This window comes from Schistocerca americana, chromosome X (assembly GCF_021461395.2).
Source record: "Schistocerca americana isolate TAMUIC-IGC-003095 chromosome X, iqSchAmer2.1, whole genome shotgun sequence".
Lineage (NCBI taxonomy): Eukaryota > Metazoa > Arthropoda > Insecta > Orthoptera > Acrididae > Schistocerca > Schistocerca americana.
The window spans coordinates 710,723,416-710,737,815 of NC_060130.1; the positions used below are offsets into that span (position 1 = coordinate 710,723,416).

At 42.5% G+C, this 14,400-nt stretch overlaps 1 protein-coding gene across 2 annotated transcripts in view; it reads left to right on the forward strand.

The window, feature by feature from the left end:
* The window catches only part of LOC124555548 (MAM and LDL-receptor class A domain-containing protein 1-like), a 399,742-nt gene that overhangs the window by 323,700 nt on the left and 61,642 nt on the right, over positions 1–14,400 (forward strand). The gene's annotated exons all lie outside the window — the stretch shown is intronic.

The window sequence follows — 14,400 nt, forward strand, 5'->3', positions numbered from 1 at the left end:
GTTGGATTATTGAAGTCATTTGGGGAACAAAAATGTAGCTTTCATGTCACCTTGTTGAAGTTCACACACCGAGGGGTGGCCTGGGGCGTTGTCTAGCAATAAATATTCACGGGGTGAAGGTTTATTGATTTCAAGTATTTTTCAACAGACGTCACAAATACATACGTCAAAAAAAGTTTTGCATCACCCTGGTTCCCAGAACTCCTGAAGATAGACGTTGACTGTGGGTATCGTATCACAGACACAGTCCCTTTGACTGTTAAGACATGTCACTAAACCCGCGCAAAGATGTAAATAACCATGCATAAGCAGCGCCTATTAGACGGAGGGGACCGACAGCCTATCAGTTCCAGTCATTCCATCAGGAAGGAGGTACACGGCTCGTGTTGTCTGTAGTTCAACCATGCCTAGACGGTCAATACCGCGGTTCGATCGCGTCCGCATTGTTACTTTGTGCCAGGAAGGGCTCTTAACAAGGGAAGTGTCTAGGAGTTTCGGAATGAACCAAAGAAATGTTGTTCTGACATGGAGAAGATAAAAAGAGACAGGAACAGTCGATGACATGCCCCGCTCAGGCCGCCCAAAGGCTACTACTGCAGTGGATGACCGCTACCTACGTGTTATGCCTCGGAGAAACCATGACAGCAACGCCACCATGTTGAATAATGCTTTTCGTGCAGCCACAGGACGTCGTGTTGCGACTCAAACTGTGCCCAATTGGCTGCGTGATGCGCAACTTCACTCCCGACGTCCATGGCGAGGTCCAACTTTGCAACCACGACACCATCCAGCGCGGTACAACAGATGGACCCAACAACATGCCGAATGGACCGCTCAGGATTGGCATCACTTTCTCTTCACCGATGAGTGTCGCATATGCCTTCAACCAGACAATCGTCGGAGACGTGTTTGGAGGCAACCCGGTCAGACTGAACGCCTTAGACACACTGCCCAGAGAGTGCAGCAAGGTGGCATTCGTCTTCATGGACGACAATTCGCGCCGCCATCGAGCACATCTTGTGAATAACTTTCTTCAGGATAACGACATCGCTCGACTAGAGTGGCCATGTTCTCCAGACGTGAACCCTATCGTACATGCCTGGGATAGATTGAAAAGGGCTGTTTATGGACGACGTGACCCACCAACTACTCTCAGGAATCCACGCCGAATCGCTGTTGAGGTGTGGGACAATCTGGACCAACAGTGCCTTGATGAACCTGTGGATAGTATGCCATAACGAATACAAGCATGCATCAATGCAAGAGGACGTGCTACTGGGTATTAGAGATACCGGTGTGTAGAGCAATCTGGACCACCACCTCTGAATGTCTCGCTGTATGGTGGTACAACACGCAATGTGTGGTTTTCATGAGCAATAAAAAGAGCGAAAACGATGTTTATGCTGATCTCTATTCCAGTTTTCTGTACAGCTTCCGGAACTCTGTGAATGGAGGTGATGCAAAACATTTCTGATGTGTGTACATCAAAAAATTATTCTTTAAACAAAACATCATTCTTACCACCACCATTTTTAGCGTTGTAATGAACAGAAAATGCCGACGTGATTCTTAAATTTTCCGATTATGAACAATGGCAATTTATGCTCACCACTTGCGATGCTGCATGCTGCGATTGTCAGCCTGTCCTTTGCTAGACTCGTTCCTGTGACTGTTCCGTTCTTTGATGCAAGGGTTTTTGGGGGAGCGTTTTATAGTTTAGTCCAGTCTCGTCAATACCGTATAACTGATTAGCTACCAGTTTATTTCCAGAGACTACTTTTTTCAAATTATTTCAGCAAACTCCCTACTTGCATCATCATCAGAAAGTTTCTCACCTGAAATAGCAACTTGCCTAAAGCAGTGACGGTTTCTCCACCACCTTTTACTTGCTTGGAATACGTCTTCTTTACCTCCAAGTTTTTGCTGCAACTGAATAGCTTTTTCTCTTATGATAATGCCTGATAGTAGGGTTCCCTTACGTCTTTCCTCACAAAATCAAAGCTACGCATGCGTCATCCAAGGGCCCAAAGTTTGATTTTTTCAATGCTTTTCTAGTTTCTAAAACATTTTCACCATCTACAGTTAACGAAAAAGCTTCAGATCTTTTCGGTTCTTTTCCCAGTCTTTAATGGTTGTCACAACGATACGCATTTCAACGGCTAATTTAACAATTGGTTCACCTTTGTCAAGACTTTACAGAAAATTTAGTATCTGTTCGATTGTGCGCACAACAGGTTTCCTTTTCTGATTTCTAGTCACTTTTAGTCTTTAGAATATCTTACACTTCATAAATACAACTAAGCATGCATGAGAAGCGTGACACAGACCTGTTGTGACAGGTGTAAAATCAAGCAATAATACTGGTACGCTGCTCGGTGCGGAGTGCAGACAGATTGTTGGAGACACGGCCGGATAACCCGAGTTCCCTGCTATCGTCGTGAGGAGTAAAAAAACACTGTCAATGTTGTTTCGAATAAAACTCTCGAACTTTCGGTGGCTATCTTCACCATCATGCCAGGAGTAAAAATCAACTGTCAATGTCGTTTCAAATAAAACGATCGAATTTTTGATCGCTATACTTGCCATCGCCGTCAGAACTACAAAAGCGCTGTCAATGTCGTTTTGAATAAATCACTTAGCTTTCAGCTGCTATCTTCACTATCGCTGTCAAGAGAAAGAAACCACTGTGAATATCTCTTCGAATAAAACACTCGAGCTCTCGGCGGCTGTCTCCACCATCATCGACAGGAGTAAAAAATCCATTGCCAACATCATATAGAATAAAACACTTGAGCTTTTAACGCCACCATTGCGATCAGGAGTAAATATCACAGTCAGCTGCATACGGGACAAACTCTTCTCGTGTTCCAAGCGCCGTGATTTCGAATAAAACACTCGAGATTTTGGCGGCTATCTCCACCATCGGCATCGAGAGGAACAATCCACAGTCATTATCATTTTGAATGAAACGATCGAACTTTCGACTGCTTTCCACATCATCGTCATCAGAAGAAAAAAAATTGTCAATGTTATTTCGGATAAAACCTTTTTTTTCGTTCTTGATCGTCACAGGACATCAGTTTAAATTCGTTTGTTGATCCTTCTACTCAGTTTTTTATTACAGAGACCAAACAGCTATGTGTCATAGCCAAAAGGAATAAAAAGCACTGTCAACATCGTTTTGAATTAAACACCATTGACGGCTATCTCTGCCATCGTCGTCAGAATCAAAAAGCTACAGTCTGTCATTTCGAGTAAAACACTCGAGCTTTCGACAGCTGTCTCCAACACTATTATAAGGAGCAAATACCACAGTTGGGCGTGTCTTCTTGATTTACAAGCCACGTCAATTTGAATAAAACACTCGAGCGCTCGACAGCTGTCTCCGTCATCATCATCAGGAGTAGTAAAGCCACTGGAGTGTTGTTGAGAATAAAACACTTGAGGTTTTGACAGCTATCTCCGTCATCGTCGTTGGGAGTAAAGTAGTACTGTGAATGTCGCTCCAAACGAAAAGAGCGAGTTTTATATGGCGTCAAGAGTAAGGTACCACTGTCAATATCGTTTCGAATAAAACTCTCTATCTTTCGACAGCTATCTCTACCATTGTCATCAGGGCCAAAGAACGACAGTCAACGTCATTTCGAGTTAAACACTGGAGCTTTCAACGTCTAGCTTCAACGCGTTGTAAGGAGTGAATACCGGTGTCAATGGTGCCTTGATTAAACTCTTCTCGGTTAGAGGCCACCGTATTTCGAACAAAGCACTGTAGCTTTGGACGGCTATCTGTGCCGTCATCAATAGGCGCAGACGTAGCCAGAGGAAGGGTTTGAGGGGTCAAACCCCTCCCGAAGTGTTCACAAAGCTAAAAAAAGAAGGGAGAAGTGATCTTAAAATCGACTGCAATGTAATCCTTATTTCAAAATTAGGGTGTTTTCAAACTGCGGCTGTTGCCAGCGTAACGTAGTGCGCGAGAATAATGCGGCAGCGATGAGCCAGCAATGGCGACAATAATGTGTGTATGTGAAATCTTATGGGACTTAACTGCTAAGGTCATCAGTCCCTAAGTTTACACACTACTTAACCTAAATTATCCTAAGGACAAACACACACACCCATGCCCGAGTGAGGACTTGAACCTCCGCCGGGACCAGCCGCACAGCCCATGACTGCAGCGTCTCAGACCGCCCGGCTAATCCCGCGCGGCTGGCGACGACATTAGCGCCAATGTGTGGACCGAGCCTCAATGGAACGTGGTTTGTCTGGAGTCCTAGATAGTTCAAGTAGAGCTCTCCACACGTGAGGGCGACCCTAACTGTCTTACTTGCTGAGGCTGGGCGCAGTGAGAAGACACCCGTTCAGACGGCAGCAACCTAAAACTACCGTCGTCGTCGCTCTTCCTGAAAATGCGCAAATTGTTTCCATTATCGTGGTGAGTATTTTTTTAAATGTTTATCATAGGTAATGTTATGTAGGAGAGAGGAACGGCTGGTGTGCGCCGTTTGATAATCTCTCTGTTCCTTTTTTAACGTATACTTTCCTTCATTTACTTGATAGTCCAATATCTGAGAATTGAACGGTCTGCTGCAAAACTCATGAGATAAAAGTTGTAGAACATTAAAGTGGGTTTTCATGAAGTCTAAAAACTTCCGCATGATGTGCCACTGCCACAAAAACATAGCTCACTGAAACTTTGACCAAGCATAGAAACAACTGCTACAGTGTAACTGAAAGAAATGAGCAATAAAACGAACAGAAATGACACTTTTATTTAAAGACAATACAAACACTTACGTCACTGCGATTAATGATGGTGCCCTGTACATTACAAAAGACGAGGCATGATTCTTCATAGCGTGTGTGATCGTCATGAACAGCAGTGCCTACTCTGCAACGTGCTCCCATGCGGGCCACGAGGTTGGTTCGGAGGTCTTGTGGTAGGACGTTCCACACCTCGACCAGCGCACCTGACAACTGCTGGATAGTCGTTGGTGAACATGTTGCCATACGCTTCTCCAATGCTCCCCACACGTGCTCGATCGGATTTAAGTCAAGGAACCAGGCAGGCCAGTCCATTCGCCAAATGTCCCCTCGTTTCAAGAGCTGCTCCACTGCACTTAGATGCAGTCATGCATAGTCATCCATAAAAATGAAGTCACGGCCAAATGCACCCCTGAAGAGATAAATAATGGGAAGGCTACTGTCACAATAACGTGGATCGATGAGTGTGCCGTGTTGAGAGATTTGGGTTAGCACACCCATACAGCGTTATGACACCCCGCACAATAACATGTGGACCATCAAAACGACCATGTTCAACAATGCAGGATGTACGCTCATATAGCGAGATGTGGGAACACATAATGTACCCAGGACCATTGTCGAACATGATTTTTTTTGTGTGGGGTTTTAGGGCGCAAAACATCTAAGGTCATAAGTGCCCAGTATAGAACCATAGAATGCTGGGACAGCGAAGGTAAAAGACTGTTCGAGGTCCAATACAGAAAGGAAGAAAAAACAAATCTAAAACGTCAAGACGTTACGGAAGAATATCTAAACGACGGTGACAAGGCACCGGAGTCACCAGGTAGAAATCAAATCTCTTTTGTCATATTTCTGCTTTTAAACAAACTTAAAACGCCAGCCACAGCTCGCAGGTCATCCGCAAAAATGTCCGGCAAAGCGGGTGGCAGCACGACCTTGAGACGTAAGTGGCTAAAATAGGGGCAGAGGATCAGGAAATGTTTGATTGTTAATGGCCGGCTACAGAAAAGACAGCTGGGTACAGGGTCACAACTCAACAAGTGGCAGTGACTAAAGCGGCAGTGCCCTATTCGCAACCGAGCAAACATTACTTCCTCACGGCGAGACGGCCGGGAGGAAGTCGACCGGGCTGTTGGGAGAGATCTGACTTCTCTGAGTTTGTTCCCATGAATCGAACACCAATGGTCATACCAAAGTGGCGTGATACGCCGATAGAGAAAATTACGAATATCTTGCGAGGGAAGAGAGTAAGAGGCGGGCCGACTGAGATGGACTATGGCCTTGGCTGCAGCATCAGCCTCGAACATGATTGTTTTGGTGGTCCAGGTGTTATGTTGTGGGGGGATAGTATTTCCTGGGCGTACTGACCTCCAAATCTTTGAACACGGTGTACTTATCCAGTCGAAGTTGCTGTGACAGTATACTACTTCTTCATGTGCATCTTTTCAGGGGTGCATCCAGCACTGACTTCATTTTTATGGATGACACTGTGCTATCTCATCGAACAGCGAACGTCTTGAAACGAGAGGATATTCGGCAAGAACGAGACGGTGTTCGGCGAAAGGGACAGCCTGCGTCTTCCCTCGATTTAAAAACATCGAGCACGTTTGGGATGCGTGAGGGAGACGTACTGCAACACGTTCACACGCAGCAGCGACCATTCACCAGACGTCAACAACGCTGATCGAGGTATGGAACGCGCAAGAACTCCTTACCAACCTCAAGGCTAGCATGGGAGCACGTTGCTAGGCGTGCGTTGCCGTCCATGGTGATCACACCCCCCATTAAGAACCATGTCCCGCCTTTTGTAAGGTTCAGGAACATTATGCATCGCAGTGACTTCAGTGTAATTATTATCTTTGAATAAAACTGTCATTTCTGTTCGTCTCAATGAGCATTTCTTTCAATTACCTTCTGTACTATACTGTAGCAGTTCCTTCTGTGTATAGTCCAGGTTTCATCGAGTTATGTTACTTGGCAGTGACAGATCATGCAAAAATTACTTTCGTCCTTACGTTTTGCACACCAATGTAGTTTTGGAAGCAATATAATTAACAGAATGACATTATATAAAGGACAAGACGTTTGTTTGCATGGGTGCTGAACAAATTAATTATTAATTTTGTCAATAAAAACGTCCACGTTGTTGGACACAAGTTGGATAAAACAATTGTCTTGAGAGATTTCTACTGCTTTTTTCGTGTTACGCAAAAAGCATATATATACGCCTGGGCATTGAGTCAAACAGAGCTTGGATGGCGTGCACAGGTACAGCTGCCCATGCAGCTTCAACACGATACCTCAGTTCATCAAGAGTAGTGGCTGGCGTATTGCGACGAGCCAGTTGCTCGGCCACCATTGACCAGACGTTTTCAATTGGTGAGAGATCTGGAGAATGTGCTGGCCAGGGCAGCAGTCGAACATTTTCAGTATCCAGAAAGGCCCGTACAGGACCTGCAACATGCGGTCGTGCATTATCCTGCCGAAATGTAGGGTTTCGCAGGGATCGAATGAAGGGTAGAGCCACGGGTCGTAAAACACCTGAAATGTAACGTCCACTGTTCAAAGTGCCGTCAATGCGAACAAGAGGTGACCGAGACGTGTAACCAATGGCACCCCATACCATCACGCCGGGCGATACGCCAGTATGGCGATGACGAATACACGCTTCCAATGTGCGTTCACCGCGATGTCGCCAAACACGGATGCGACCATCATGATGCTGTAAACAGAACCTGGATTCATCCAAAAAAATGACGTTTTTCCATTCGTGCTCCCAGGCTCGTCGTTGAGTACACCATCGCAGGCACTCCTGTCTGTGATGCAGCGTCAAGGGTAACCACAGCCATGGTCTCCGAGCTGATAGTCCATGCTGCTGCAAACGTCGTCGAACTGTTCGTGCAGATGGTTGCTGTCTTGCAAACGTCCCCATCTGTTGACTCAGGGATCGAGACGTGGTGCACGATCCGTTACAGCCATGCGGATAAGATGCGTGTCATCTCGATTGCTAGTGATGCGAGGCCGTTGGGATCCAGCACGGCGTTCCGTATTACCCTCCTGAACCCACCGATTCCATATTATGCTAACAGTCATTGGATCTCGACCAACGCGAGCAGCAACGTCGCGATACGATAAACCGCAATCGCGATATGTTACAATTTGACCTTTATCAAAGTCGGAAACGTGATGGTACGCATTTCTCCTCCTTACACGAGGCATCACAACAACGTTTCACCAGGCAATACCGGTCTGAAATAACAGTATGTGAAAGGCAGTCGATTGTCGTCTTTAGATTTCAACGGTCTCCTTTCTTTTTCGGGCAAATGCTCATTCTAAGAAGCAATTTCGTTGATTCTGGATGGCACTTTCAACTTTATCTCGGAACATTTCTGAAGGAAGATGCGTTTGCACTTCCTGGTCTAACGCACTCCAGAATTACAGCAGTAGAATCGCTAGTTCAGATGCATTCCTCTTGTTGGTAATTTGCTTCTGGCCTCATACAACGTTTCGGAAAAGATGGAATAGCTTTTGTTCCGAAAGCTTATCATGATTTGATTGTGCTGATTTATTTTTCCAACGAATTACAAATTTTCATAGAACTTCTAGAACAGCCGTATCTGTATTGTCTCGTTTTTCGGGAAGTATCCATTATAATTCTTCAGAATGTCTTAGAGTGCGAATTGTCATTCATCTTCATTTGTTTCTAATTGCTCACCAATGAAATTCACCTAGACAGATACCTCATCATCGTTTGGTCGTGTGCTGCAACATCAGATTTGAAAAAAATTTCAGCTAATTAACATGGTATCTACCAACAGCAACAAGAATATCTTCGATGTGCCGCACTCTAAATTTTGATTGGGCGCCCCAGTCGTTATTCCGTTATGTCACCATTTCTATTAATGATTTATAAAATACCTTTATAACGGCAATACCGAGTTTTTTCCTTAATATGTTTCTTCACAAAATTTTTCGTGCAATTCTGTGTTGCGTCTTACCCACAAAATAAACAGTTTCTTTTAAGGTAAAATTTTTGAAATTACGATCTGCAGATGTGCAACTTCATTTTCTGACGCACTCGTTATAACATAATGATCCTTCTAGAAGGATTTCCTGCACTTCACGGGAACAACAGCAGCAGTACAGTTCGTGAAAATAACATGTTTACCATCCTTTCTCGTCTTAATCCTCTTGATGAACTTATGTATGCCTTTTCCCTTCACTGTGTCAGATCTACTCCTTCTATAATACTTTCACGATAAAGAAAACATTCAGACGTCATGCTGACTTCCACTGACGAACGTAACTGAACAATGTGCACTTGCTGTCTACTATATTTAACAGTGGTCAATAAAAGGCCCGGCAAAAAGCACGCATTTACGATAGTGGAGCAACAAAACAGAGAGAGTGATTGTATTCATAAATTAACGAAAACACAAGTATGAACATTGGAAAAAAACCACTGAATGGAAAGAAAAAAATTGACAGTCATCAATCACGCGATTTCCATAATACTGATAAATGAATGAAACAACAAGCATGAACATTCGAAAAAAACCACTGAATAGAAAGGGAAAAATTGACTGTCATTTATCACACGATTCCCATGAAACTGATTAATGATGATACTTACTTGAAACAGTGTTCATCGAAAGGTGAAAAAAAGCACTTTATGATGTAGCGGAGAAGACATGGAAGTAACATTGTTTCGTGAAAGCATGTTATGTGGTGTTTGTTTGCAGTATGAGGATGAAATTAAGTTAATCCTGAGGAGGGTCCAGTACAGTTTCTGAAACATTTAAGTACAGTTTCTGAAACATTTAAACCAATTAAGGTCAATTAAGTTGATTAAGATTGATGTGGTTTTGATTGATTTGTCCTTGACTTTTACTTTGGCATTGATGTCGCGTTTAATTGAGGTTTATGACCCTATGGGAGGGGAGGGGAAGACGCCACCCCACTTGGAGTCCCCACCCCTTTGGGGGCACCGCCCCATTGATGTCAACAGCCATTTTATACTAGCATAGAGCACTTGTGCTACTCTAAGAGCAGCAGTGGCATCCATTTTATACTGTGCCATTACTCCAGGTATTGCAGCTCTGATTATACATGCGTGAAATCATTGTATGTTAGCACAGAACACTTGCGTTATACTAAGATCTGACATTAGCTTGTACTGGTATTAATAGAGGGAGCAGCTCTAACTGTACGTGCATGAAATCATACTTGCTCTCTCTCTCTGTGTATAGTGTAAATGTGAGGTTTCTTTTACTAATAACAACGATATATAAAAATGGCTTATAGTTTGACAATATATATACAATTTATTGGTGTTTTTTGAAAAAAAATTTAACATTGTTTTTTTAAACTTTACACAGTTTTTAAAAGACATTATTAAATTCTCTATATTTTTTCGATAACCAAAAGTTATTTTTTATTTATTCTTGTTATTATTCACAAAAAAAGGAATCCAGACTTGCTCTCTCTCTGTGTATAGTGTAAATGTAAGGTTTCTTTTACTAATAACAACGATATATAAAAATGGCTTGTGGTTTGACAATATATATACAATTTATTGTTGTTTTTTGAAAAAAATTTTAACATTGTTTTTTTAAACTTTACACAGTCTTTAAAAGACATTATTAAATTCTCTATATTTTTTCGATAACCAAAAGTTATTTTTTATTTATTCTTGTTATTATTCACAAAAAAGGACTCCTTGATCATTTATACTGCAGAGAGAGAGAGAGAGAGCAAGTATGATTTCATTCATATACAACATATACAAGAAGAACTGCCCCCCCCCCCTATTAATAGCAGTACAAAATAATGTCAGCTCGCACAGGTATCAGCAGCTGACTTCAAGGGGGAGATAAGGATATTTAATGGGACAGAAAGTATTTACCAACAGTTGGATACTTTAAGAAATCAAATGTGTGCTAGTTACGCGATGGATGAAGAACTTATGCGCAGACAGAAGTGGCAACTCGATGTCTACTGGTTCTATGAGCGGTTATGGAGCAAGCTGTTGGCATTGGCAAAAAGAAAAAAAGAAAATCATCGCCTCTTCCAGGAAGCATCGTCCAACTCTGACTCTACCTGTTATTCAGAAGAGGAGGAGGATGAAATGCTTGAACCAATCACACCATACAGTGCTACGGAGCAACATATGAATGTTTACCTGCTTATATTTCAGTCTATATGTGGGTGTGCTTACAGTTAGATAAAATAACGTCTATCGTTCTTGTTGTTGTTGTTGTTGTGGTGGTCTTCAGTCATGAGACTGGTTTGATGCAGCTCTCCATGCTCTATCCTGTGCAAGCTTCTTCATCTCCCACAACCTACTGCAACCTACATCCTTATGAATCTGCTCAGTGTATTCATCTCTTGGTCTCCCCCTATGATTTTTACCCTCCACGCTGCCTTCCAATGCTAAATTGGTGATTCCATGATGCCTCAGAACATGACCTACCAACCGATCCCTACTTCTAGTCAAATTCTGCCACAAATTTCTCTTCTCCCCAATTCTATTCAATACCTCCTCACTAGTTATGTGATCTACCTATCTAATCTTCAGCCTTCTTCTGTAGCACCACATTTCGAAAGCTTTTATTCTCTTCTTGTCCAAACTATTTATCGTCCATGTTTCACTTCCATACATGGCTACACTCCATACAAATACTTTCAGAAACGACTTCCTGACACTTGATTCTATACTCGATGTTAATAGATTTCTCTTCTTCAGAAACGCTTTCCTTGCCATTGCCACACATTTTATATCCTGTCTACTTCGACCATCATCAGTTATTTTGCTCCCCAAATAGCAAAACTCATTTACTACTTTAAGCCTCTCATTTCCTAATCTAATTCCCGCAGTGTCACCCGATTTAATTCCACTACATTCCATTATCCTCGTTTTGCTTTTGTTGATGTTCATCTTGCATCCTCCTTTCAAGACACTGTCCATTTAGTTCGACTGCCCTTCCAGGTCCTTTGCTGTATCTGACAGAATTACAATGTCGTCGGCAAACCTCAAAGTTTTTATTTCTTTTCCATGGTTTTCAATTCCTACTCCGAATTTTTCTTTTGTTTCCTTTACTGCTTGCATAATATACAGATTGAATAACATCGGGTATAGGCTACAACCCTGTCTCACTCCCTTCCCAACCACTGCTTCCCTTTCATGCCCCTCGACTCTTATAACTGCCATCTGGTTTCTGTACAAATTGTAAATAGCCTTTCGCTCCCTGTATTTTACCCCTGCTACCTTCAGAATTTGAGAGAGAGTATTCCAGTCAACATTGTCAAAAGGTTTCTCTAAATCTACAAATGCTAGAAACGTACGTTTCCATTTCCTTAATCTATCTTCTAAGATAAGTCGTAGGGTCAGTATTGCCTCACGTGTTCCAGCATTTCTACAGAATCCAAACTGATCTTCCCCAAGGTCGGCTTCTACCAGTTTTTCCATTCGTCTGTGAAGAATTCGCGTTAGTATTTTGCAGCAGTGCCTTATTAAACTGATAGTTCGGTAATTTTCACATCTGTCAACACCTGCTTTCTTTGGGATAGGAATTACTATATTCTTCTTGAAGTCTGAGGGTATTTCGCCTGTCTCATACATCTCGCTCATCAGATGATAGAGTTTTGTCAGAGCTAGCTCTCGCAAGGCTATCAGTAGTTCTAATGAAATGTTGTCTAGGCCTACTCCCAGGGCCTTGTTTAGACAGGTCTTTCAGTGCTCTGTCAAACTCTTCACGCAGTGTCATATCTCTCATTTCATCTTCACCTACATCCTCTACCATTTCCATAATATTGTCCTCAAGTACATCGCCCTTGTATAGATCCTCTATATACTCCTTCCAGCTTTCTGCTTTCCCTTCTTTGCTTAGAACCGGGTTTCCATCTGAGCTCTTGATATTCATACAAGTGGTTCTCTTTTCTCCAAAGGTATCTTTAATTTTCCTGTAGGCAATATATATCTTACCGCTATTGAGATATGCCTCTACATCCTTACATTTGTCCTCTACCCATCCCTGCTTAGCCATTTTGCACTTCCTTTCGATCCCATTTTTGAGACGTTTGTATTTCTTTTTGCCTGTCTCTCAGACACATGAAATCCACTTATTTTCACTCCCTATAAAAACCACTGCATGCTGTTTGGTGTGGCAGGAGCTATAAAGGAGTGGTTAGGTGCTGGGCTAATATGAATTTAGACATCCTTCAAAATAAATTCATTAACTGACAGTTCCTACTCATGAGTTATTAGAAAACATAATGTTCGACCCCTTTATATTTTTTAAGAGTACCCTTTACAAGGCTTACTCTTAATTAATAATATTGACACTGATCCAACATCAAGGGTACAATATCGGTGATACACTAGTGAAAAATACACTCAAAACTATTTTAAAAATGCATGTAGTAGCCTTCAAATAAATTTGCATTAACAAGCTGACAGCAATTCAAATCTAAAAACAGAATTCAGATAAATCCAATTTAACAGAGGCACTTGAAATACACAACAAATTACAGCCGGACCATCATATCACAAGTTTTGTACACACCAGTTTTTCTCATTCCACGGTTTAAAATTTGCTTATTTACTGTACAGGAGTACTGAACAATTTCAAAACACGGTTTGTTGCAAAACTTCTTCAGATGAACGCCAAATTTAAAGATGTGAACTGTTCAGTTACAAAAGGTAATTACTTAACTCAAGAACAAATCTGCAGCATTAGAATTCATCCGCTGCTACTTCAGTGGGTTTACAGAGCCGTAATAGTGCAATCTTATTGTATTTCACACGTCAGACCTGCTCACGCTTCCTGGCAATACATTACACACATCATTAAATTGTCGTGATCAGACCTGAAACATAAATCAGTTACCACTGGTCCCATACATACTTGCAAATAGATAGCCGCACCAGGGAAAACTCAGTGACAACCTTGTAATATGAACAGTTAAAACTAACAAATAGTCACGAAATAGTGGAATTAATGGCACCCCACAACGGCAAAGTCAATGACAATTTTGCAACAAGAACAACATAAAACACACAGATGGGCAAGTACTCAGTAACAAAGTTACTCAGTTTCGCGTGGAGTTATCCAGTTTTCTCGCACCAATGCATCCACGGTGCAGCGACAGAATAGTAACGACTGTACAGACCTCCGACCGTTGCTTTAACTGCCTATCTCCTTCGGGCAACACCAGTATTGTGCAAACGAAACGCTCTTGCACGCAAAAAGGGAGCTTCTTTCCGAATTACAGCTTCCCAAACAACGACTCTCAACTACAACTAGACCGCGCTATCACTCCAGGTGCGGCCAAATCGTTCTCCAGAACATACGTGGACTTCTTCCCGTGCTGCTGCTAACTCAAGACTCCTGTCCCTCGCTGCGCGTCACACACCGCCTCGCGGACCACATTCGCACCACAAGCCTCTCTGGCAAAGCGATTCTACACAACCGCAGATTCCTCCAGAGAGGCGCAAAGTCGAAAAATGCCAAACTTTCAGGAAAATTTCGACGCACGACAGGCTAGTATCACGTTAGTTGACGACATGCCTGTGTAAATGAAGTAACCTCATAAGAAAAACGGTTTCCAGTAACCGACTGGTCCTGCAGCGAGACT